This window comes from Bufo bufo, chromosome 3, assembly GCF_905171765.1.
Source record: "Bufo bufo chromosome 3, aBufBuf1.1, whole genome shotgun sequence".
In the NCBI taxonomy this organism is placed as follows: domain Eukaryota; kingdom Metazoa; phylum Chordata; class Amphibia; order Anura; family Bufonidae; genus Bufo; species Bufo bufo.
The window spans coordinates 425,463,842-425,488,543 of record NC_053391.1 but is presented as its reverse complement, the minus strand read 5'-3'; the positions used below and the strand labels follow the sequence as shown (position 1 = coordinate 425,488,543).

Sequence of the window (24,702 nt, the reverse complement as noted above, 5' to 3'; positions counted from 1 at the left end):
TGATTTCCTGCGTGTTCATTCCTCACATGTTCTATCAGTCGCATGCAGCCCTTTCCTGTGGTAAGTGAATTTATGTGCTCCCTAATTCTTTCCTGGAGGGTCCTTATCGTCTTGCCTATGTAGAACCTGCCGCATACACACTTGATAAGGTAAACCACAAATTTACTCTTGCAGGTAATGAGGGTATTAACCTTATGTTCAATCCCTCCAAACCTAAGTGTGTTCCATTGAGGGTTTAACCTGCAGCACGAGCAATGCCCGCATCTGCTGTTACCCTTTGGTCCCCAGTTTTCCAACCAGGTCATAGGCTTTTTTTCCTGAAATCTACTGCGGACTAGCCTATCCTTAAGTGTGTGGCATTTTCTAAATGCTATAATGGGTGTCACATTTTTGATTTCTTTTAAAGACTCGCTCTTTCAAGTATGGACCAGTTGTCCTTTATGACCCTCCTGATCTGGGAGGCCATGGGTCCATACTTGAAAGAAAAGACAAAAGGGTGGGGGCCAGCTTTATCCACAACTTCTTCTTCTACTCGATCCCTGTCGGGGGAGACCCGATCCTTTTGGGGGTTTTTTAGGCCACTTTTTTCATAGCCTGGTTTAACAGTTTCAAGGGGTACCCTCTGGCCAGGAGTCTATTTTTTAATTCCAACGCTTGTCGATTATAATTGACCTCAAACCTGTTTATGCGTTTGAGTCGGACAAACTGGCCATAGGGTACCGCTTTTTTCACACTTGGGGCATGGTAACTCGAGTAATGTAAGAGCGAGTTGGTGGCCGTTGGTTTACGATACCCCTCGGTCACCAACTCGCCGTCCCTTACTGAGATTTCAACATCCAGAAATTCCAGACTGTCGCCTCAAAACTTGTGTGTGAACAACATGTTCATGTCGTTGACCGTATTTAGATGCTGTACAAAGTTAGCAAATTGGACCTCTGTCCCTGTCCATACTATGAGGACATCATCGATGTACCTCAAGTATGTGTGTATAAAAGGGAGGTAGGGATTAGACAGCGCATAAACATATCTGTCCTCGAATTTGGCCAAATATAAATTCGCAAAGGTACATGAGACTGGCGTTCCCATGGCAGTACCGAACTTCTGCCTGTACCACGCATCCCCGAACCTAAAGGCATTGTGCTTGAGAATGAGCCCCAGTGCATCGCTAATGAAGCTGGAGAACCTCTCACTTTTGCCTGTGCTGGTCAAAATGTCCATGACTACCTCAATGCCTTTATCTTGGGGGATGCGCGTGTACAGGCTCTCTACGTCTAGGGATACTAACTTGAAGCTCTCCTGCCAGTGTACAGATCTTAGTGCCCGAAGTAGATCCGAGGTGTCCTTGAGATACGAGGGCACCCGACTCACCATGGGTCTAAGAAGCCAGTCAATATAACGTGACAAAGGTTCAGTCACTGACCCAACCCCGGACACAATGGGTCTGCCCGGGGGCTAGGTCAGTGACTTGTGGACCTTAGGTACAAAATAACATGATGGTTTCGAGGGGAATTGCGGCAGCAGTTTCTCTGCCGTCTTCTGTGACAGGGTGTTTTGCTCTCAGTGCTTGTGGAGAAGCCTCCGTAGCAGATTCTGCACCTGATGTGTGGGATCTGTAAGCAACCTTCCATACACCTCATTGTTGTGGAGCTGCCGATGTGCCTCTGTCACATAGTATTCTTTAGTCATCAGGACCACATTGCCCCCCTTGTCTGCTGGCTTTATGACAATATCGTCACGTGCTTGTACCCACTTCAGGGCTTTTTGTTCTCCAACATCCAGATTTCTAGCATCCTCGGGGCATACTAAAGCTTTCACTCCTTCTAGGACTTTTTGTTAGAAAATGTCAATCGAGCTGCCAGCAGACAAGGGGGGATTAAATGTGGACCTGACACCCCCCCAAAAATCCTCCCCCTCCCTCTCCCTCCAGTTGTGGGGTGGTGGTGTCCAAGGATGAACCCGTCATCCACTCTAGACATGCTATCTATGTAGGGTCAAAATTGTCCGTGGTGCTAAATCCCAAAGGACCTATGAGCGCTGGCGATTCACCTCTCTAACCTCCCTTTTAGTATACGGGATTCTATTGAATAATTTATTCAATGTCAATTTTCTGACTGCTTTGTATAGATCTATTTCGAACCCGACCGGGTCAAACTGCTCCACCAGGCTGTAGTTGAGCCCCCGGTTGAGGACCCTCGTACAGTCTGGCGGTAGCACGGAGCTTTCTCGTCTGCCTATTATCCTGAGAGTAATGGGCAAACTGAACGACTTAATCAGTCTGTGGAACAGTTTCTCAGGTCATTCAGTCGAACCTGGAAAAAGCTCAAAACAGTATTAAAATCAAAGAGAATAAGAAACGTTCTAAGGGGATGGATTTTCAGGTTGGGGAGAAGGCGTGGCTATCTTCTAAAAATTTGCATCTTAAGGTGGCCTCCAAAAAGTTTGCTTTATAGGTCCGTATGAGATTACGGAAGTGATTAACCCAGTATCTTTTAGGTTGAAACTGCCCGAGTCTTTCCACATCCATGATGTCTTCCACAAATCTTAAGAGACATTTGTGGTTTCCAAGATATTGGATGTTAGGAGAGTCCGTAACTCTTTACAGGACCTGGTGCACTGGAAAGGTTATGGACCGGAGGAAAGGTCTTGGGTACCAGCTTGGGATGTTCATGCCTCTAGACTGAGAAGCTGTCGTCTGGGGCCTTGGGTCCAGTGGCCCCGCGTAAATGGGGGGGGTACTGTCACGCTGCCGGGACGGCCGGGGCACGCTCACATCATCAGCGTGCCCGGCGTCGTCCATTTTCGTAGCAACCACATGGTTACGGGGCGCTCTGTGCGGGGACGGCCGGGGTGCGCTCGCATAATTAGCGCGCCCGGCGTCGCCAGTTTCCGGGGGAACCATGATGGGGCTCGGCTGTATTGGTCACATGACTACACTAGCACCCTATTTAAATTGGCAATCTGCTGGCCACAGATTGCCTGTTATTGAGGTCCTTCCTGCGTTTTACTTGCCTGGTGTTCTGATCTTCTGCTCGTGTTTTAACTTCCCGGCTGTCTCTGCCCTTGGTCTTGGCGTTTCCTCCTGGTTTTGACTTCGGCTCCTTCCTGACGATCCTCCGCTTGCTCCTCTGGTATCATGCTGCTCTCTTGGTTTTGACTCGGCTTGTTTTACGTCGCTTTGTATGTTTGTCCGTCTTCCCTGCACTTACTTAAGTTAGGGTTTGTCGACCAGTTGTCCCTTGTCTCTAGGACTTGCAAGGCAAGTAGACAGGGACAGGGGTGAGGGTTGAGCTCAGTGGTCACTCCCCCACACCCTGTGTGCGTGACAGATATCAGCCATTTTACATATCAGAATTTGGGCAAAATGAGAAGATGGAGAAGGAGGACCACATGACCCCATCCCTGTGGACTTGACCATCATGCCTTGCCTCAGCCAATCATGAGGGATCTGCAATATTTTTCTGGGCTTGTACATTGGAGGGATAGCACATCAGTTACAATAGAGGAAAGAAAGCTTAAAGCAGAGAATAGTTTTGACATATGCAATTTGAACTCCTGCAGCCTGATTCAGCAGAGGTATAGACTGCTGAATGGAGTTCACTGTATCAGGCATAGCTGGAACCACTGGATCCCCATTGATTACAATAGGATCTGAAGGGGAACTGGCAGCTTTCCAGCATAAACATCAGTTTCCAGACAGACATAAAAGTCATGCATGCAGGACTTTTTGTCCAGGTGAAATCCAACATTTATGCTGGAAGGCATCCAGATCCCATTCAAAACCAATTGTAGTTAATGGGGATCCGATAGTGCAAGTCTGCATGGTCTGCAAATGAAATAAGTGTTAACTGGTTGCTGATTGTTCATCGCTACATTAACACAATTCATCAGCAAACCTTGTGGACTTTGGGCCGCACCACAACCCTAATGTAATGGCTTGGCCTTACAGGGGCCGCTACATAGGACACTGCCTGTATAGTTTAATGGCATTCCTAATATGGAAAAGGCATCTTACATTACAACTCAAGACGAGATCTATATTTTACAACGTGAATTCCTAATAGTTCAATGTGAAATATTTATAGAAAATTGTGAATGTAATTATGCAATTATTAAATAAGATGTATAAATAAATCGTACCATAATGCAGGGAAATAAAAGTACTGGGCATGATGAAAATATACGAGTTTGTAAACTTCCCTTTTTAACCAAATAAAATGTTCAGATAGCACAAGACATCTGTCAGAGATCCTACAACTTCCTGTTTAAGTGTTAACCTCCTGTATGAACATGCGACCATGTTGTGAGACTTTATGAGGAAGAAAGTTTAACCTTCATTCTCTTCATTATTGCTGTCCATTACACGGTAAAAGTAGTACTGGTCTGAACTCCACCATAGCTCAGAGGTGCCTCAGATATGGTAAGTCTCTTTTAAGTCTTTTTAAAATATTGTTTAGACTGTGTTATGTATAAACTAATATACTAGTATACTTTTGTGGTAATAGTAAATTAGGTAATTTCCATGCATTGTACTGTGACACCTCGATCTAATGGAAGGAACAACTATGTTATATAAGATCACAAACTGTTTTTAGTTGTCCAATAAATGTGACAATGTGATAGGAAAACCATTCTTATATTGGTGTTTCTTCTTGTAGTAAACTACATGCAGTTATTAATAGTCCAAAGTTACTACGCGTGCGATATCATTCATGACAGTGATGACAGTGACAGTGATTTAGCAGATATTTTATTTAGAAAATAATATCTAGATTTATGATATCTCATGTATAGGCACTTGATGTTTTTGTCTAATGCGCTCATAAAGCTGTATTGACCAGATAAATTTGATATATACAGGTGAAACTCGAAAAATTAGAATATCGTGCAAAAGTTCATTTATTTCAGTAATGCAACTTAAAAGGAATTGCAGTAATGCAACTTAATATTAGAATATTGTAAAAAGGTTCAATATTCTAGGCTCAAAGTGTCACACTCTAGTCAGCTAATTAATCCATACCCCCTGAGCAAAGGGTATCTGAGATTGTGACTTTGGGGTTTCATAAGCTATAATCCATAATCATCCAAATTATAACAAATAAAGGCTTGAAATATCTCGCTTTGCATGTAATGAGTCTATCTCATATGTTAGCTTCACCTTTTAAGTTGCATAACTGGAATAAATGAACTTTGCACGATATTCAAATTTTTCACCTGTATATGTTTGGTTGGTATATATTTGTGTATCTTTTTTCAGAAGCACTAAAAGTCGTAGCCTGCTGCAATGTTTTGATTTTATCTGGATGCCAAATAAATATTCACAGTGTACATTTTCTACAGTGGGAGTCAATGATGTATGCAACTGTATAGGCACACACTAGCATATGCCTTAGGCATGTATGTTTAATGTAGTTCTCAGACATAACGTTAACAGTGTCTACTGTATGTGCTGTTTCAGATTTTTTCAGTATTTTCATCTCGTAGCGTAGCAAAGATATATTATATACCTTCTATGTTTAACCTATTAAGGACACAGCATGGTTTGGTACTTAAGGGCACATCAGTTATTTCCTTTTTTTATGTGCACATTTCAAAAGCCATAACTTTTTTTGTTTTGCTCTCAATATAGCCATATTAAGGCCTGTTTTTTACGATAAAAACTTTTACTTGAAAACATTTTTTGTATCGCTGCATTCAAAGACCCATAACATTTTAATTATTTGAGATGTGGAATGCTAAAAAAAGACAATAATTTTGTCTTTTTTCTGTTCACCATATAGAATAAGAAAATGTGATCATTTTATTGTATGGGTCATTACGGACAAGGTAATACCAGTTACGTAAAGGTTAAAAATATTAAAAAATATTTTTGCATAAATAAACCTGCAAGTGATGACTCAGGCTCAGCTTCTAAGCCCATGCCATCCCAGCATCTGTAATAGTATGTCGCTGAGTCTTTACTATATACTTGCAACAACGTACTTTGCTGTGGCTTAAAAGGGATAAACAATATTTTTGAAAAATGTTAAAAAGGGTGCATATGCTGTCTGTCTGTACTTTACTTTACATGACTAATTAATTGAATTATGTTTATTACAACCACTGATCATGAAAATACAATACCAGTCAAAAGTTTGGACACATCTTTTCATTTCATGGTTTTTCTTTTCTTTTTTTTTTATTATATATATTGTAGATTCCTATTAACCTCTTCAATTTTTTGAAAATCTGACATGTGTCAGTTTATGTGGTGATAACTTTAAAACGCTTTTACTCATCCAAGCCATTCTGAGATTGTTTTCTTGTCACATATTGTACTTCATGATAGTGGTAAATTTGAGTCAAAATATTTCATTTTTATTTATAAAAAATACCAAATTTACCAAAAATTTTGAAAAATGCGCAATTTTCAAAATTTCTATTTCTTTACTTTTAAACAGATAGTGACACCTAATAAAATAGTTATTACTTTACATTTCCCATATGTCTACTTCATGTTTGGATAATTTTGTAAATGACATTTTCTTTTTTGGGACGTTAGAAGGATTATAAGAAAATTTCCAAAACCCAATTTTTAAGGACCAGTTCAGGTCTGAAGTCACTTTGTGGGGCTTACATAATAGAAACCACCCATAAATGGTCCCATTTTAGAAACTAAAGAAAACTGATTTTACAAACGTTGTTAACCCTTTAGGTGTTCCACAAGAAATAAAGGAAAATGTAGATGAAATTTCAGAATTTCAGAACATGTTCTATCTTTTTTGCGGGGCTACGGAATGGACATATGGATGTGGACAGCACACGATGTGAATGAGGCCACATCCTATCCGCAAACAAAAAACGAACGGACAAGGAGATAAAAAGCTGCACAGAGAGAATTTTGCCCCTAAAAATAAAAAAATACAAGTTAGCTAATACACTATATGTACAGTGCCTTGCAAAAGTATTCACCCCTTGACTTTTTTCATATTTTGTTACATTACAGCCTTAAGTTCAATGTTTTGTTAATCTGAATTTTACGTGATGGATCAGAACTCAATAGTCTAAGTTTGTGAAGTGAAATGAGAAAAATATATAAATAAAACTATTGTTTAGAAATAGAAAACAGAAAATTGCCACATGCGTATGTATTCACCCCCTTTGTTAGGAAGCCCAGAAAAAGCTCTGGTGCAATCTATTACCTTCAGAAGTCACATAATTAGCGAATTGATGTCCACCTGTGTGCAATCTAAGTGTCACATGATCTGCCATTACATATACATACCTGTTTTGAAAGGCCCCGGAGGCTGCAACACCTAAGCAAGAGACATCACTAACCAAACACTGCCATGCAGACCAAGGAACTCTCTAAACAAATAAGGGACAATGTTGTTGAGAAGTACAAGTCAGGGTTAGGTTATAAAAAAAAAAAATCCAAATCTTTGATGATCCCCAGGAGCACCATCAAATCTATCATAACCAAATGGAAAGAACATGGCACAACAGCAAACCTGCCAAGAGACGGCCGCCCGATAATCAGAGAGCTAAGGTAACCCTAGAGAAGCTGCAGAGTTCCACAGCAGAGACTGGAGTATCTGTACATAGGATGACAATAAGCTGTACGCTCCATAGAGTTGGGCTTTATGGCAGAGTGGCCAGAAAAAAGCCATTACTTTCAGCTAAAAACAAAAAGGCACATTGTGAGTTGGCGAAAAGGCATGTGGGAGACTCCCAAAATGTATGGAGGAAGGTGTTCTGGTCTCATGAGACTAAAATTTTACTTTTCGGCCATCAAAGAAAACGCTATGTTGGCTCAAACCCAACACATCACATCACCCAAAGAACACCATCCCCACTGTGAAACATGGTGGTGGCAGCATCATGCTGTGGGGTTGTTTTTCAGCAGCCGGGACTGGGAAACTGGTCAGAGTTGAGGCAAAGATGGATGGTGCTAAATACAGGGATATTCTTGAGCACAACCTGTAGCACTGTGCGTGATTTGAGGCTAGGACGGAGGTTCACCTTCCAACAGGACAATGACCCCAAACACACTGCTAAAGCAACACTTGAGTGGTTTATGGGGAAACATGTAAATGTGTTGGAATGGCCTAGTCAAAGCCCAGATCTCAATCCAATAAAAAATCTGTGGTCAGACTTAAAGATTGCTGTTCACAAGTGCAAACCATCCAACTTGGGCAAAAATCCCAGTGGTAAGATGTGGCAAGCTCATAGAGATTTAACCAAAGCGAATTGGAGCTGTGATTTGCAAAGAAAAGGGGGTTAGTCAGCACATCCCAATGTGCAGGTGCACGCTGCCATGGCTAAAAACAGAGGGGGAAAAAAGGACAATGCAACAGCACCCTGCATACCAGATAAAGTACAATAATGCCATAGTCACGAAAAATATTATAGTGCTAATGCTACGCTTATTTATAAAGTGAGATGCTTGGCAACTGCATTTTGTACAAAACCATCGGAGCCCGTCTGCCGTACGTCAAGGCGATCTCTGTAAGACGGGAACCTAACACTAAATACTACCTGTTATGCGCCATAATGGCCGTCATAAAGTTCAGGAAGTGTTGGATCCACATGCATGCTGGGTCCATTCTGCCTTTTACCATTTTTGGTGCCATAAATGCCTCCATTACTTACAAGGGATGCAGGTACCAACATGCATACTGAGCCCACTCCTTACCTTTCCTTGTGCCAGAGGGCTTCCAATGAATGTAATGAATCCCCACTAATCTGATATATATACTTTATCTGATATGCAGGGTGCTGTTGCATTGTCCTTTTTTTCTTTGGAACTGTGATTGCCACAAAAGGTGGCTCTACAAAGTATTGACTTTAGGGGAGTGAATAGTTATGCACATTGACTTTTTCTGTTATTTTTATCCAATTTGTTGTTTGCTTCACGATAAAAAAAAACATTAAATGTACATTAAATGATGCAAATCCTCAAACAATCCATGTTAATTGCAGGTTGTGAGGCACCAAAATACGAAAAAAGGGGGGTGAATACTTTTGCAAGGGACTGTACCTCAAAATGGTTCCTAAAAAAACTGCAACTCTCCCCGTAAACTTCAAGGTCTCATATAGCTAAATTAAAAATTCAAAAAAGTTATCACTGTTGGAGCAAAAAGGGGAAAAAATCTACAATAAAAGGTAGCATTTTTGTGAGAGTTTTTCATAATTTAAAAGTAATCTGTTACCAGCAGCCTCCTACATAACTAATTACATAGACTCATAGCTCTAGTTCACCTGATTAAAACTGCGGAAACCAACTCCATCCACTACACAGTGGGTGAAGCTGTGTCATTCTGGTGCCTACTTCTGGCAGGTGGGGGTGCGTGCTGTTGAATCCCCACTAATCTGATATAATACTAAATTTTTAATATAGTGTAGGCACAAGGATGTTAAACATTTTTGGAATGTACTTTATTAAGGAAAGATTTTTCTTTCTACTAGAAGGAGTCTTTTTAGCAAAGCTCTAACCTTTCGCTAAGGAGAATCTGTGTTTAGTCTTCATTCTGCAGAAGATGCCTGTGTGTAACATGCAGAAGCTTCTAGTCGCTTCTTGTCACTACCCCAATGCCTGACTATGGACATGGGGCCTATCACTGTCCTTCACCCTGCCTATCTGACTTGTTACACACAGGCATATTTAGTGCTCAGTAAACCGCTGAAGACTGAAGACTGATAGAAGACTCTTTAAACCGAAACAACAGTTACACTTTAATGCTTATATTTAAATAACCATGGGGAGATAATGGTCACTCTTAATAACCAAAAAATGGGTACCCAATTATAAATACAAGAAAAACTAAATTCGTGGGTGACCTCAATTAAGACTTAACTTTTAAAGGGAACCTGTCACCGGGATTTTGGGTATAGAGCTGAGGACATGGGTTGCTGGATGGCCGCTAGCACTTCTGCAATACCCAGTCCCCATAGCTCTGTGTGCTTTTATTGTGTAAAAAATAGATTTGATACATATGCAAATTAACCTGAGAGGAGTCCTGTCCCTGAAATGAGTCAGGGACAGGACTCCTCTCAGGTTAATTTGCATATGTATCAAATAGTTTTTTTGACACAATAAAAGCACAGAGAGCTATGGGGACTGGGTATTGCGGATGTGCTAGCGGCCATCTAGCAACCCATGTCCTCAGCTCTATGCACAAAATCCCGGTGACAGGTTCCCTTTAATACATCATTAAAATAATATGACCACAAAAGAAGCGGAAGACCGCCCGCGAGGGTGTAACACACTTATCACAAATCACTCAGTGGTGAATAAGTACAGTATTGTTATATTAGTGCCAGGAGACATACAGAGGGAACGGGGGGTATGGACGGGAATGGAAAACGGGGTCTCTTCCTCCTAGTAAGCCCTCCTCTAATGATCATAAACGCTGGGGTCAACAAGCTCACCATAAACAGGGCGATACCACTGTGTGTCTCCTTCCTCCTAGTATAACCCTTAATGTCCCTATGCAGCGCCAATTGACTGCCCAGCTTCGTCAGGGAAAAGGAGCAAGCGGAGGAACTGCCAACTGGCACAGTAGAAGAAAACACAAAGATATAGCTACATAAACCAAATACGCAGGTATATGATGTCCTGCCCAGGCATAAACATGTAATTATGCACAGAAAATCAAGCAGTATATAGCTATGTCCCAATATCACTCTTCCCACATGTTTCGCTAAGCTAATAGTCATCCAGCCAGGGTTGTGGCGGCAGCGTGTGGCTGCCGCCACAAGCCTGGCTGGATGACTAAAAGCTTCAGAGAAAGTAGAGGGCTGTGCTTTGAGGGCAAATTACTCCATTAGATTGACCAGATGGAGCTTCTGCCGTTGCTGTTAAGCTAAGTTTTACCTGTTATTTTCACTTTATTTATTGCTCAATCTTTTGTTATTTTGTTGCTGTAAGTCCCCTGATGAGTTGGCCTCAGGCCAATGAAACGCGTTCATTAACAAAGCCCGATTCAGATACAGCAATCCGAACCCGATTCGTTCAACCCTAATTATAATGATGTAATAAATCAGCTAGTAAGTTGAGTCTCAGGTGATAGTGTGGATGGCTCAGTGACACCTTCAATTCCACAGAACCTAAATGATGACAAATTGTCTTGGTGACAGGATGCACAATGTCTAGCTGGCCGTGAAACATTCCAATACATTACTTTGGATTTGTTTGTGATGTAGGGCTTGTAAGGTAAACCAGCTCACCTGCCACATATATTGCAGTCCTTGGGTGCACAGGAAACCATGGTGAGACCTCTTGAGGCAAGGAAAAAAGAGAAAAACGATCCAGCACTCCTGAAATTTTTGAGCCGTCAGTTCTTTTATTGCGGTGATAAAAATTCGTACAGTGGTACAACCTCCATATGTGTCATTCGCAGTCTACGCGTTCCGAACTAAGCAGTTCATATTCATGACTCCATGTGGAACTTTAGTCCATGTAAAATATATATAGACTCCTGAGGAAAAAGGGTTCCTCCTTTATAGGGGAGGAGGCCACTCTGGTGTTTTAATTATCTAGCTAGATCCAAAAGTCCACATGGTAGTTGAAAACATTATCACATGTGGGGCGATGTGCCTGCCATACCCTCTTTCATGGAGTACTTAAATAATAATCCTTATAATTTAAAATTCACATTTTAATACAATAGTACATCCATGAATTTTCTTGATCTGACGCTTTTAGGTATACCACATCATTAAATCATTACTTCCACCTATCGCAAGCCAGTTTCAGGACATACCATGCTAAGAGCTAATAGTCACCATCCAATACACACGATTAAATCAGTGCCAGTGGGAGAATTTATTAGGGCCAGAAGAATCTGTAACAGCGAAGTAGCCTACATCTCCGGCAAAAAAAACTGAAGACTTGCCTGAATGCCGGATCCGGCATTTTTTCCCATAGGAATGTATTAGTGCCGGATCTGGCATTCAGAATACCGGAATGTCGGATCAGTCCTTCCGGTCTGCGTATGCGCAGACTGAAAAAAAGGTGAAAAAAATAAATGCCGGATCCGTTTTGCCGGATGACACCGGAAAGACGGATCTGGCGTTTCAATGCATTTTTTCGACTGATCAGGCATTTTTAAGGATCCTGATCAGTCTTACTAATGCCATCAGTTGGCATCCGTTTTGCCTGGCGACGGAACTGCTTGCCGGATCTCTCTGCCACAAGTGTGAAAGTACCCTTACCTGTGCTGGGAGGTCTGGGACCTGAGATAAAGGTTTGCCCTGAAGAAGGCAGAAGCCGGTGAGACACTAATAACAATGTGTCCTCGTTCCTCTGGGTGGAGACATCTCCTGGAGACAGAAGCTGAGGTAGAAAGGGGGCAGAGATTCTGCAAGTCTGCAAACTCCCCAGCTATTAGCAGGTTAAACACTCTAAGGCTCCATTCACACATCCCGTGGTGTGTTGCGGACCCGCAAATTGCGGATCCGCAACACACCCGCCTGGCACCCCTATAGAAATGCCTATTCTTGTCCGCAAGCTGCGGACAAGAATAGGACATGTTCTATCTTTTGCGGAGCTGCGGACCTGAAGATCGGGGCCGCGCTCCACAAATGCGGATGCTGACAGCACACTGTGTGCTGTCCGCATCCATTCCGTCCCCATAGAAAATGAATGGGTCCGCACCTGTTCCGCAAAAATTGCGGACCCATTTGCGGAAGTGTGAATGGAGCCTAATCCTCTTTGACTGCAGATAATGCTTAGCTCAGCAACCAAGGGCACAAGCTGCCTGGTACTTAGCCCCATGCACAGCTTCATGTGTGATCTGCAGCCCCACACAGTATGTCTCAGTGAGTACCTGGCAGAACTGCTGGCAATGGACGGCTACAAGTAAGGGCCAGGGGCAGATAAGGGCCAGGGGCGCATACTAGGGCCAGGGACAGGGCACAGATAAGGGCCAGGGCCCAGGGGCGCAGACAAAGACCAGGGGGTCTCAGAAAGGGCCATGGTGGCGCATACAGGGGTCAAGGGGGCAGACACAGGTCACGGGCTGTGCTAAAAGAGCCAGGGAGGCACAGACAGGGGCCATGGGATGTGCTGACAAGGGCAAGGGGGGAACACAGGCAGCGGGCACACACATACCTGGAAAGCTGTGCGCTGCTGTGCCACTGCCTTGCTGCTTCTCTTGCCTGCCGCGCTGTCTCTCCCGCCTGCCATTACCTCCTCAGGTCAGTACTGTAACTTGGTAATTATAACAGCGCGCTGTCGGATTGTACTGGCTTGATTCATGCACACACTGTCTGGCAGTAAGATGTACGGGGGGGGGGGGGGGGAGGCGGGCCCCCAATGTTGCTGACGCCGCACTGTAAGGGCCTGGCCTAAAAAACTGTATTAAAACTTGACTGACATGAAACGCTGCTGGGCCCCTTATCAGCCCGGGCCCCGAAGCAGCCGCTTCCCCGCTTCCCCGGTAGTTACGCCACTGCATGCAGGTATACCACACCCACAAAAACCTTTAGTGATTCAGAACACTGTTCAGACTTTGCAATAAAATCCTACATCAATTGTAATAGTTCAAATGTTATTTATATCATTTGTACCCAGTGTGATCTTTTATATGTGGGGAGCACCACACGAAAATTGAAGACTAGAATACTGGAGCATCTCAACTATATAAATAATGCATCCTATGTGAACATTTCAGGGGCTGCCAAACATTTTGTAGATAGACATAATAGAAGTGCACACACCTTTAGTGCCTTTGGAATAGAAAAAGTGTCTCCTTTAAGAGGTGGCAATGTCAAAAGAATGCTGCTACAGAGAGAGGCATTTTGGATATTCAGATTAAAAATCAGATATCTCAAAGGCCTGAATTACAAGAAGGAATTAATGCACTTCTATTAGGCATTCTTCTTTTTTTCATTTTTTTTTCCTCTTCTTTCTGGTATTACAGGATCAAGTCCAGGATATCGTTCTTAGTTGTTTTTCCCTGTTTCCTATTTTATGTCATATAATTTTCGATTGCCTAACCAAAAATTTAATGTACATGACACAGATTATCGGACTATTGGTAAAGCACATGGCTTAGATCCAGTTTCTCGATTATTTTATTTGTGCATTAACAGTACAGACCAAAAGTTTGGACACACCTTCTCATTCAAAGAGTTTTCTTTATTTTCATGACTATGAAGGCATCAAAACTATGAATTAACACATGTGGAATTATATACATAACAAACAAGTGTGAAACAACTGAAAATATGTCATATTCTAGGTTCTTCAAAGTAGCCACCTTTTGCTTTGATTACTGCTTTGCACACTCTTGGCATTCTCTTGATGAGCTTCAAGAGGTAGTCCCCTGAAATGGTCTTCCAACAGTCTTGAAGGAGTTCCCAGAGATGCTTAGCACTTGTTTCGCCCTTTTGCCTTCACTCTGCGGTCCAGCTCACCCCAAACCATCTCGATTGGGTTCAGGTCCGGTGACTGTGGAGGCCAGGTCATCTGGCGCAGCACCCCATCACTCTCCTTCATGGTCAAATAGCCCTTACTTTCAAAGTTTTCCCAATTTTTCAGCTGACTGACTGACCTTTATTTCTTAAAGTAATGATGGCCACTCGTTTTTCTTTACTTAGCTGCTTTTTTCTTGCCATAATACAAATTCTAACAGTCTATTCAGTAGGACTATCAGCTGTGTATCCACCTGACTTCTCCTCAATGCCACTGATGGTCCCAACCCCATTTATAAGGCAAGAAATCCCACTTATTAAACCTGACAGGGCACACCTGTGAAGTGAAAACCATTTCAGGGGATTACCTATTGAAACTCATCAAGAGAATGCCAAGAGTGTGCAAAGCAGTAATCAAAGCAAAAGGTGGCTACTTTGAAGAACCTAGAATATGACATATTTTCAGTTTTTTCACACTTGTTTGTTATGTATATAATTCCACATGTGTTAATTCATAGTTTTGATGCCTTCAGTGTGAATCTACAATTTTCATAGTCATGAAAATAAAGAAAACTGTATATATGTAATTTTTTGCATTTTATTCAGTGTTAACTATGCTTTGTATTTTTTACTGTTGGGAATCACAGTTTTAATTAATCACATGTCATAATGTTTTTAGCTACCATGTGGACTTTTGGATCCATCTAGATAATTAAAACACCTGAGGGGCCTCCTCCCCTATAGAGGAGGAACCCTTTTTCCTCAGGAGTCTATATATATTTTACATGGACTAAAGTTTCACATGGAGTCATGAATAAGAACTGCTTAGTTCGAAACGCGTAGACTGCGAATGACACATATGGAGGTTGTACCACTGTACGAATTTTTATCACCGCAATAAAAGAACCGACGGCTCAAAAATTTCAGGAGTGCTGGATCGTTTTTCTCTTGTTTGTGATGTACTCTGATATTGTTACCTTTAATTTTCTAATGGCACAACCATTGTTACAGGATGTGCACAAATTTATTTTCACAATTAATGAGGTTACTGATGCTGCAATTATGCATACTGAAATTGTATCTGTAGTGTATTTGTTCTGCAAAAGGGTTACAGTGAAGTAACAGAAATTTCTCAATCCACCAAAACATAAAAAAATCAGTAAGAGAAGGAGAGAATCTCACACCCATGGGGTTCCCTGGACCTGAAAAATGAATTCTCCATGTAAAGAAAAATAATTGGATTTCAGGAGACATCTAGTGACATTTATATTGCATTCATACAAGCCCTCAGTACAGTATTTGTAAAGATGATATGTCAAGGCCATAAGTGCCATCATGTAAAATGTGAGTAAAGAGTACTAATATGGCAGATTACCCAGTGTTAGCCCAGCGGTCCGCGCCGGCGCTGCTGCCCCTACCCGTGGGCACGGATGCTGGGCTCCCTCTTTCTCTCCTGCTGCCATGCACCGTGCTGACAAGCGCGGGCATCAGGTAGCTTAACTGTTGCATCTGTGCTCCATGCCAGAGTTTACTTCCTGCTGGAGACCTGTACTGTTAGGGCTTGTATGGGTGTGTCTCTCCTCACTTGTGAGGCAGCACGTACACACCCTCTGTCTCACCAGCCTATGGCTGGATTGCAGGAGGTATTTAAAGGCGCTTCTTACCACAGGAAGATGCCTGAGCAACTCATGGTCACTAGCTTGCCTAGTTCCAAGTGTGAAGGTGTTTTTCAAGTTCTGCTTGCTGTGTACCGAACCCTGCTTTTGGAATTATCGGATTTTGCCTGTTTGCTGCCTGCCTCTCACCTCCGACTTCGTTTACGGACCTTGCTTGTTTGCCGCCTGCCTCTGACCTCGGACTTTGTTTACGGACCTTGCTTGATCTCTGCCTGACTCGGGGACTGCTCTGGAGAGGCGCCTCGCAACTACCATAACAACCCAAGCCTATCCTCACCATCAGAGGCTCTAGTGAAGACCAGGTAGTTGCTTAGTCACGCCCCTCTAGAATATGGCCAGTAAGTGGCGCACTGGGACCCTAGACCCCCCCAGGGGTGCTGCAGCTTGCCTCCTTGTCCCCCCCCTTCACCCTTTTTTTCTGGGGGCGCAAGTTTTATATTTTTTTCGTATGCTGACAGTGGCCGGCACTCTTTAGCATCCGGCCACTGTTAGTGCATCACCCACCCCACCGCTGATCAGCTTCGAACGGCTGATCAGCGAGTTAGAATTTATTTTTTATTTTTCACGTTTTTTTGGGCTTTTTTTTCTTTTCTTCCTGTTAGGTTTAGGGAAAAGTCCAGGAACACCCGTGCTCCCACACACGCGCACACCTAATAAAGATTTACACGCACACACACACGCAGACACACACTCCCCTATGGCCCGCCGGACGTTCTCGGCCGGGAAAGCATACGCCCTCCTTGCCTCCGAGTCTGAGAGCCCCAGTGAGGACGAGCATGACCCCACGTTCCTTTTGTCATCCGCGATCTCCTCATCATCAAGCGATGATGAGCCTCCAAGGCGGCGGAGACGCCACCAGGTGGATCGAGGGGACCGCCATGCTAGGGACCCTGTGGCCCACCCTAGTACGAGCAGCTCTGGGGCTCTTACTAGTTTTCCAGCCCACCAGGTCAGTCCACCTGAGCCCCCTGCAGGTGAACTTGGCTGGTGTACCCCAGAGCGATTTGAGCCCGTGATTCCTGATTTTGTTGGACAACCAGGAATCCAGATTTACACAGTGGGCTTCACTGAATACGACTTTTTTAGTCATTTTTTCAGTGACCAACTGGTAAATCTAATGGTGGAGCAGACGAACCTGTACGCCCAACAGTTTGTCGCTCAAAACCCGGGCTCCTTTTTGGCTAGGCCCGGTGGCTAGACCCCGGTCAGTGCAGCCGAGATCAGGACATTTTGGGGCCTCGTGCTGCACATGGGCCTAGTCAAAAAACCTAGTGCCAGGCTGTACTGGAGTGGGGACATCCTCTACCAGACCCCACTCTACAGTACGGCCATGACACGCTCCCGGTTTGAGGCCATCCGGAAATGCCTGCATTATGCAGATAATGCAGCATGTCCCCCCCGAGGTGATCCTGCCTATGACCGCCTGTACAAAATCAGGCAGGTTATCGATCACTTCGGGGCCAAATTTTTGGAGGCCTACGTACCTGGAAGAGAGGTCGCGGTTGATGAGTCTCTCATTGCTTTCAAGGGGAGACTCATTTGCCGCCAGTATGTTCCCTCAATGCGGGCGATGTATGGCGTGAAGCTGTACAAACTTTGTGAGAGTACCTCAGGGTACACTTACAAGTTTTGTGTGTACGAGGGGCGAGATTCCCGTATTCAACCCCAGAATGTCCCCCCACTCTGGGTGTTAGTGGGAAACTTGTGTGGGACCTTATGCACCCACTGCTAGATAAGGGTTACCACCTTTACGTGGATAACTTTTATACTAGTATCCGCTTGTTCAGGTCCCTCGCCGCCAGATACACGTCCGCTTGTGGGACCGTGCGGAAAAATCAACGCGGCCTCCCTGCCCACCCCCTCCAGGGGGTAAGGTTACCAAAAATTTAAATTTTGAAATTTCATCTCCATTTGCCAATAACTCTTGTGGAGCACCTAAAGTTAACATAGCTTGTAAGATCAGTTTTAAAACCTTGAGGGGTGTAGTTTCTTAGAAGGGGTCACTTTTACGGAGTTTCTACTCCTGGGGTGCATCAGGGGGGCTTGAAACAGGACACGGTGTAAATAAACCGGTCCATAAAAATCAGCCCTCCAAACACCACACAACGCTCCTTTCCCTCTACGCCCCGCCGTGTGGCCGTACAGTAGTGTACGACCACATATGGGGTGTTTCTGTAAACGGCCGAGTCAGGGCAATAAAGATACAGTCTTGTTTGGCTGTTAACCCTTGCTTTGTTAGTGGGAAAAATGGGCAAAAAAATGAAATTCTGAAATTTTATCTCCATTTGCCAATAACTCTTGTGGAGCATCTTAAGGGTTAACAACGTTTATAAAATTAGTTTTGAATACCTTGAGGGGTGTAGTTTCTAGAATGGGGTAATTTTTGGGTGGTTTCTATTATGTAAGCCTCACAAAGTGACTTCAGACCTGAACTGGTCCCTAAAAATTGGGTTTTTGAAAACTTCTAAGCCTTGTAACATCCCCAAAATATAAAATATCATTCCCAAAATGATCCAACCATGAAGCAGACATATGGGGAATGTAAAGTAATAACTATTTTTGGAGGTATTACTATGTATTATAGAAGTAGAGAAATTGAAACTTGGAAATGTGCAATTTTTTACAAATTTTTGGTAAAAACATTTTTTTTTATAAATAAAAATGATTATTTTTTTACTTCATTTTACCAGTGTCATGAAGTACAATATGTGACGAAAGAAAAAAATCTCAGAATGGCCTGGATAAGTCAAAGCGTTTTAAAGTTATCACTACTTAAAGTGACACTGGTCAGATTTGCAAAAAATGGCCTGTCCTTAAGGTAAAATATGGCCGTGTCCTTGAGGGGTTAAAGATAATACAACTGGATCCATTCAGAACGGATGCAGGTAGTTGTATTATCATGACAGAAGTGTTTTTGCTGATCCATGACGGATCCAGCAAAAACACTGGTGTGAAAGTAGCCTTAAATGTAGAAACCATACTTTAACATTAAATATAAAATGCAGAAAGCTTTTACAATGTGTAATTATAGAACTGTATTATAGCTGAACTGTCAAAAATTAATTAATTTTTTTTTATGGGTTTTCCGGGAGTACAGTATTGGTCATCAAGTTCTGATCAGTAGGAGTTAGACTCCCGGCACCCACACCATCAGCGTTTTGAAGAGGTTGTGGTGCTCTGTTGAATGCTGTGGTCTCCTCACAGCTTACCAAGCACAGCACCATACATTATATAGTTGCTGTGTTTAGTTTTGATTTAGTTTTGGTTTAAAAGATGCGCATAAACCATGTTACCGATGAATGTTCTATCACTGACCTAGGAAGCGGCCTCTTCAAACAGCTGATTGGAGGAGTTGCCAGGATTTGGACCCCCACTGATCAGATATTAATGACTAGTGTTGAGCAAAGCGAGCTTTGGACCAAACTTGTTTTGAATGTTGTACTGAGATCCGTATGGGCTCCGGCAAGGTGAAAATTGTTATCTCTGAACTCTCGCGAGACTTCGATGAACAACTTGGGCATTCGGTTTTACAATTTGAAAACCTTTTTAAAACTTGAATCTGAAGTCGGCTTCGGTACTGAGTTATCTCTGACTTTGGCGATAATGAATTCCACCTCACCGGAGCCCATACATAATACATTTGATCTCCGTACAGCATTCAAAAGTTTTGACTGTAGCCACTTCGGATCTATGATCCGAAGGTCAGTTCGCTCAACACTATTAATGACCTAGAAAATAGAAGAAAATAGTTCTAGCAGTTGAAATAAAACTCAGTTGCACTTTATTTCTTCTTGTAGCAGCTGACTTACATAGACACAAGCCTTCACCCCATCATGGTCAACACGTTTCAAACACAGGTGTGTTCTTAGTCGTAACCTAATGAGATTATCCTTTAAGGGCTTTAAATACACTTCACACCCCCAATCAGATTGGGGATGGGAATATACACACCCCCTGCTAAGGAATGCTCATTATCTTGACACACATAACAAATAGAATCCACATAAAGTTACATCAAATGGGACATTACAGGCTGTAAGATGGCAACTTGTATAATCCCTACCACAAATTAAGTCCACAGCATGAAAAAACACACAATGTGATCAAAATAAAAGAAAAAAATAATACAATAAATTTCCTTAGTTTACATTGTCAAAGATAAAATAATAAAAAATATATTAATACTCTTTTGACAACATATAATGGAATTTGTTTTATGTTTACATAAAACATGAGAAGAGGAAATATTATATATTATATTAATAAATGATATACTAATATTATTAATTGATTTTAACCCCTTAGTAACCACCCATACGTGTTTTTACGGCGGTCACTAAGGGGCCTTAGGCTGGGCCGCCGCGTTTTTACGGCGGCCCAGTCTAAGCGCTGCACGGCTCCCCCGTGCAGCGGGGAGCGCTGACCTGGCTCTCCCTGCTCTAACAGCCCGGACCGGCAGGAGTGCCGATCCGGACTGTTTAACCTTTTACATGCCGGGCGCAATGGGGCACCGCTGCATGTAAAGTGGTGACAGAGGGAGCGGACTCCCTCTGTCTCCCATCAGCACCCCGAAAATGCGATTGCGGGGTGCTGATGTGTTGGGAAGCTTACCTTGCTTCCGATCAGGGCCCCGAGCCTGTCTTCAGTTATTTCCAGCAGGCTATGCCTCTCTGGCGCAGCCTGCTGGTCAATGTTTGAATAGCATTGCTATTGAAATGCAATGCATTATAGAGATAATGCATTACATTTTAAAAGCAATCAAAATACTGTATATTATAGTCCCCTTGTGGGACTATTAAGTAGTAAAAAAATGTAAAAAAAAAATACACATTTATTAAATTTAAAAAAATCCATAAAATAAAAGAATATGCTTTTTTTCCATTGAAAATACGCTTTTCAATGAAAAAAATTGCAAAAAGAATATATCCCCCATATGTTTGGTATTGCCGCATCCGTAACGACCGGGACTACATAAATATTACATAAATTATCCCCTATGGTGAACGCCGTAAAAAAAAAGAAAATAAGACAGAATTTCGAATTTATTCTTAGTTTCCACCGAAAATAACAAGCGATCAAAAAGCGGCATTTACTCCAAAATCATACCAATGAAAAATACAAGTCGTCTTTCAAAAATCAAGCCCTCACACAATTCCAAATAAAAAAATAAAAAAAGTTATGGGTCTTGTGAAGTGGCAATGCAAAATAATTTTTTTGGTTAATAAAAGGGGTTTTATTGAAAAAATAAGTTGTAAAACGTAAACAAAATTATAAGTATTTAGTATCACTGTAATCGTACTGACCCAGAGAATAAAGATATTATGTTATTTGTACCGAAAAATGAATACCATAAAATTTATAATGTAAAAACGCAGTGGCAGTATTGCTATTTCTCCCCATCTCCCTCCCAGAAACAGTTAATAAAAGTTAATCAGAAAGTTATGTGTACCCCAAAATGGCGGCATTAAAAACTACAACTTGTCCCATAAAAAACAAGCCCTCATAAAGCTATATAGACGAATAAATAAAAAAGTTATAGCTCTTGGAACGAGACCATGAAAAAAGGAAGAAAAACGCTTGGTCATAAAGGCCCAAACAGGCTTGGTCACTAAGGGGTTAATATATATCAATAATAATACATAAGCTCTTTTCTCATGTTTAATCCCATTGGAGATCTGGTGTTCAGCCTAAAAATCCAGAATGCCTCTCTCTGTAGAATCATTTTTTTAATATCTCCACCTCTAGGGGGGCCACCACTTTTTCTATTGCAAATGTTTGGAAGCTCTTCAAACTGCGGTCATGTAAAGACATAAAGTGTTTGTCTGCGTTCGATGTACCCAGGCAGGAATGATTAGTTATATAATTAATATGTTCTAATATTCTGGTTTTAAATTTCCTAGAAGAACTGCCTACGTACATCAGATCGCAGACAACACACCGTATAATATAGACTATGCCCTCTGTATTACAATTGATGTAACTTTTAATTGGAAACTCCCAGGTATGTTTTGAATCATGAGAACTTTTGGCAGTCACAGTATATTTACATGTTTTACATGGATGACTTCCACATCTTGAAAAACCCCATGTATTTCAACCAAATATTGGTTTTGGTTTGGTCACATTAGAGAAAAATGAGGGGGAATGAGTATTAGATAATATATATAGCAAAAATCAAAGTTAGGGCGAGCACTCAACACTTGGACCAAAGAAGTGATAGATAAAATATCTATTAAATCACTATATATAACACGTGTATATTACAATCATAAAGACTAAAATATAGGGATAAAATACATATTAACAGATGCCACATATAGGGATAAATGAATCGTGACGATCACTGATATCAGGGAGCTGGTATAGTACCGTGTATAGTCTATCACTTGTATCAGAGCAACTAGTATAATGGTAGTCAACCAGGACGGTTATATGCAACAATGAGCTGATGTCCCATGCGCAAATAAAATAGTCAATGAGTAGTGCTGGCTTGTATGCGCTGCTCCGGTATTGATGACGTAATAAAGCAGCTGAATCAAACAATTGCTACTGTTGTATAGACACGTGTCTCAGTGTCCTTAGATAGCGGTGATTCAATATAGTAGTCGTGCACATTCAAAAGTATGCCTGGTCGCATACAATCTGCAATTATAATGTTCCTACCTTCCTCTTATTCAATTGCGAGGACGTCTCTGTGGACGTGTGCAGTGGATAGGCGGCAGGTGAATAGTTCCGGCGTCTGGATGGTAACTGCTGTAGTTCGCTGTCCCCAGATCTCGCGGGATTTAGAAAGTAGTATGTGTCTTCGACGGCCCAAAGCGTCATAAGACTATGAAACCAATAGATGGCACTGTTCATCTTGTTAGGGCACTAGTAAGTGAGGCACCCTGCTCAACAGAGTCCACACACCATGTAGCACTCAGCCTATAATAGCCTGCGCTAACACTGAGGTGTATATCGGATTGCTGCTATCATTCACACATCTAGCACTTATCTGTGGTAATATAAGCTTGTTAGGGTGTATCTGAGGACTATTGCCCTGCTTGTAATGACTCATGAACAGCACCATCTATTGGTTTCATAGTCTTATGACAAGACTATGAATCCAATAGATGGCGCTGTTCATGAGTAGTGTTGATCGCGAATATTCTAATCGTGAATTTTCCATGCAAAAGGCGGAGTGGTACACGGTGTGTGGACTCTGTTGAGCAGGGTTCCCCACTTACTAGCGCCCCAACAAGATGAACAGCGCCATCTATTGGTTTCATAGTCTTATAACAAGACTAATAGTTTTGTCATAAGATTCATTGTCTAATAGTCTTGTCATAAGACTATGAAACCAATAAATGGCGCTGTTCATGACTCATGAACAGCCCCATCTATTGGTTTCATAGTCTTATGACAAGACTATGAATCCAATAGATGGCGCTGTTCATGAGTAGTGTAGATCGTGAATTTTCCATGCAAATGGTTTTTCAGCTGAAAAACACAGCATATTCTGCTCATTTGCAGGTCTTTCCCATATGCCCATGTTTATGCAAATTAGTTTTTACATGAAATTAGTTTATCAAGTACTATTACCGAACCTCCCTTGTCTGCCATTTTAATTACCACGTCATTAATACCAGTTAGTTCTTTTAACGAGGACCTTTCATGGTTTTTAATTAATTGAGATAAATACCTTTACTTGCAGGGTACTGATGGCTGATGCAGCATCGGTACAGGGAAGAGGAGATGCCAGGGTTTCTCAATGGGCGTCTCCTTCTCCCTGGCTGTGCCGCGATCCAATCACAGTGGAGAGCATTACAGCCAGGGAGGAAAAAAAAGCTCACCTTCTCCCTGCCTGTGACACTCTCCTCTGTGATTGGATCGTGGCATAGCCAGGGAGAAGGAGATGCCCATTGAGAAACCCTGGCATCTCCTCCTCCCTGTACTGATGCTCAGTATTAGCATACTGAGCGGGAAAAATACAGGGGGGCACAGCGGAGCGTAGGAGCAATATTTAAAAAAATCAGGCAGGGTGGCAGCATTAGCGGGGGGTGCCCCGCAAGTTATGGTCCATTCACACATCCGCAAATGGGTCCGCATCCGTTCTGCAATATCGGGAACGGGTGCAGACCCATTCATTCTCTATGGGGCCGGAAGAGATGCGGAGAGCACACTATGTGCTCTTCACATTTCCGGAGAGCGGCCCCCAAACTTTCGGGCTTCGGCCGCGAACTTCCGGGATGCAGCTCCGCAAAAAAATAGAACATGTCCTATTCTTGTCCGCAATTGCAGACAAGAATAGGCAGTTCTATGGGGGGTGCCAGCCAGGTGTATTGCGGATCCGCAATACACTACAGACGTGTGAATGGACCCTAAAGGTATTTATCTCAATTAATTAAAAACCATGAAAGGTCCTCTTTAAAGCTGATTTTTATTTTGTCAATAGATATTTCTATGATGCTGAGGATTCAGCTGGACACTCGTGGACACATAGTGAGACTAAAACAAATTTTATGGAATTTTCCTTTAAAGAACAAGTCTCGCTAGTGTGTCTTACGAGTTTACAGCATGAAAATGAGGATTCAGCTGAGGTTAATATGACAAGTGATCATTTTAGGGTGTTAAACCCTCAGTTTTATCCTCT

General features: G+C 42.3%; 1 protein-coding gene across 4 annotated transcripts in view; it reads left to right on the top strand.

Annotated features, from left to right (window-relative positions):
• The first annotated feature begins 4,246 nt into the window (after positions 1–4,246).
• The window catches only part of LOC120995636 (toll-like receptor 8), a 90,421-nt gene continuing 69,965 nt past the window's right edge, over positions 4,247–24,702 (top strand). For 2 of the 4 annotated variants that reach the window (XM_040424981.1, XM_040424980.1), the window contains exons 1-2: positions 4,247–4,417; positions 5,778–5,823. The gene's annotated coding sequence lies outside the window, so the exon portion shown is untranslated. The remainder of the gene's footprint in view (positions 4,418–5,777; positions 5,824–24,702) is intronic. The other 2 variants (XR_005777638.1, XM_040424979.1) reach the window with 1 other exon arrangement.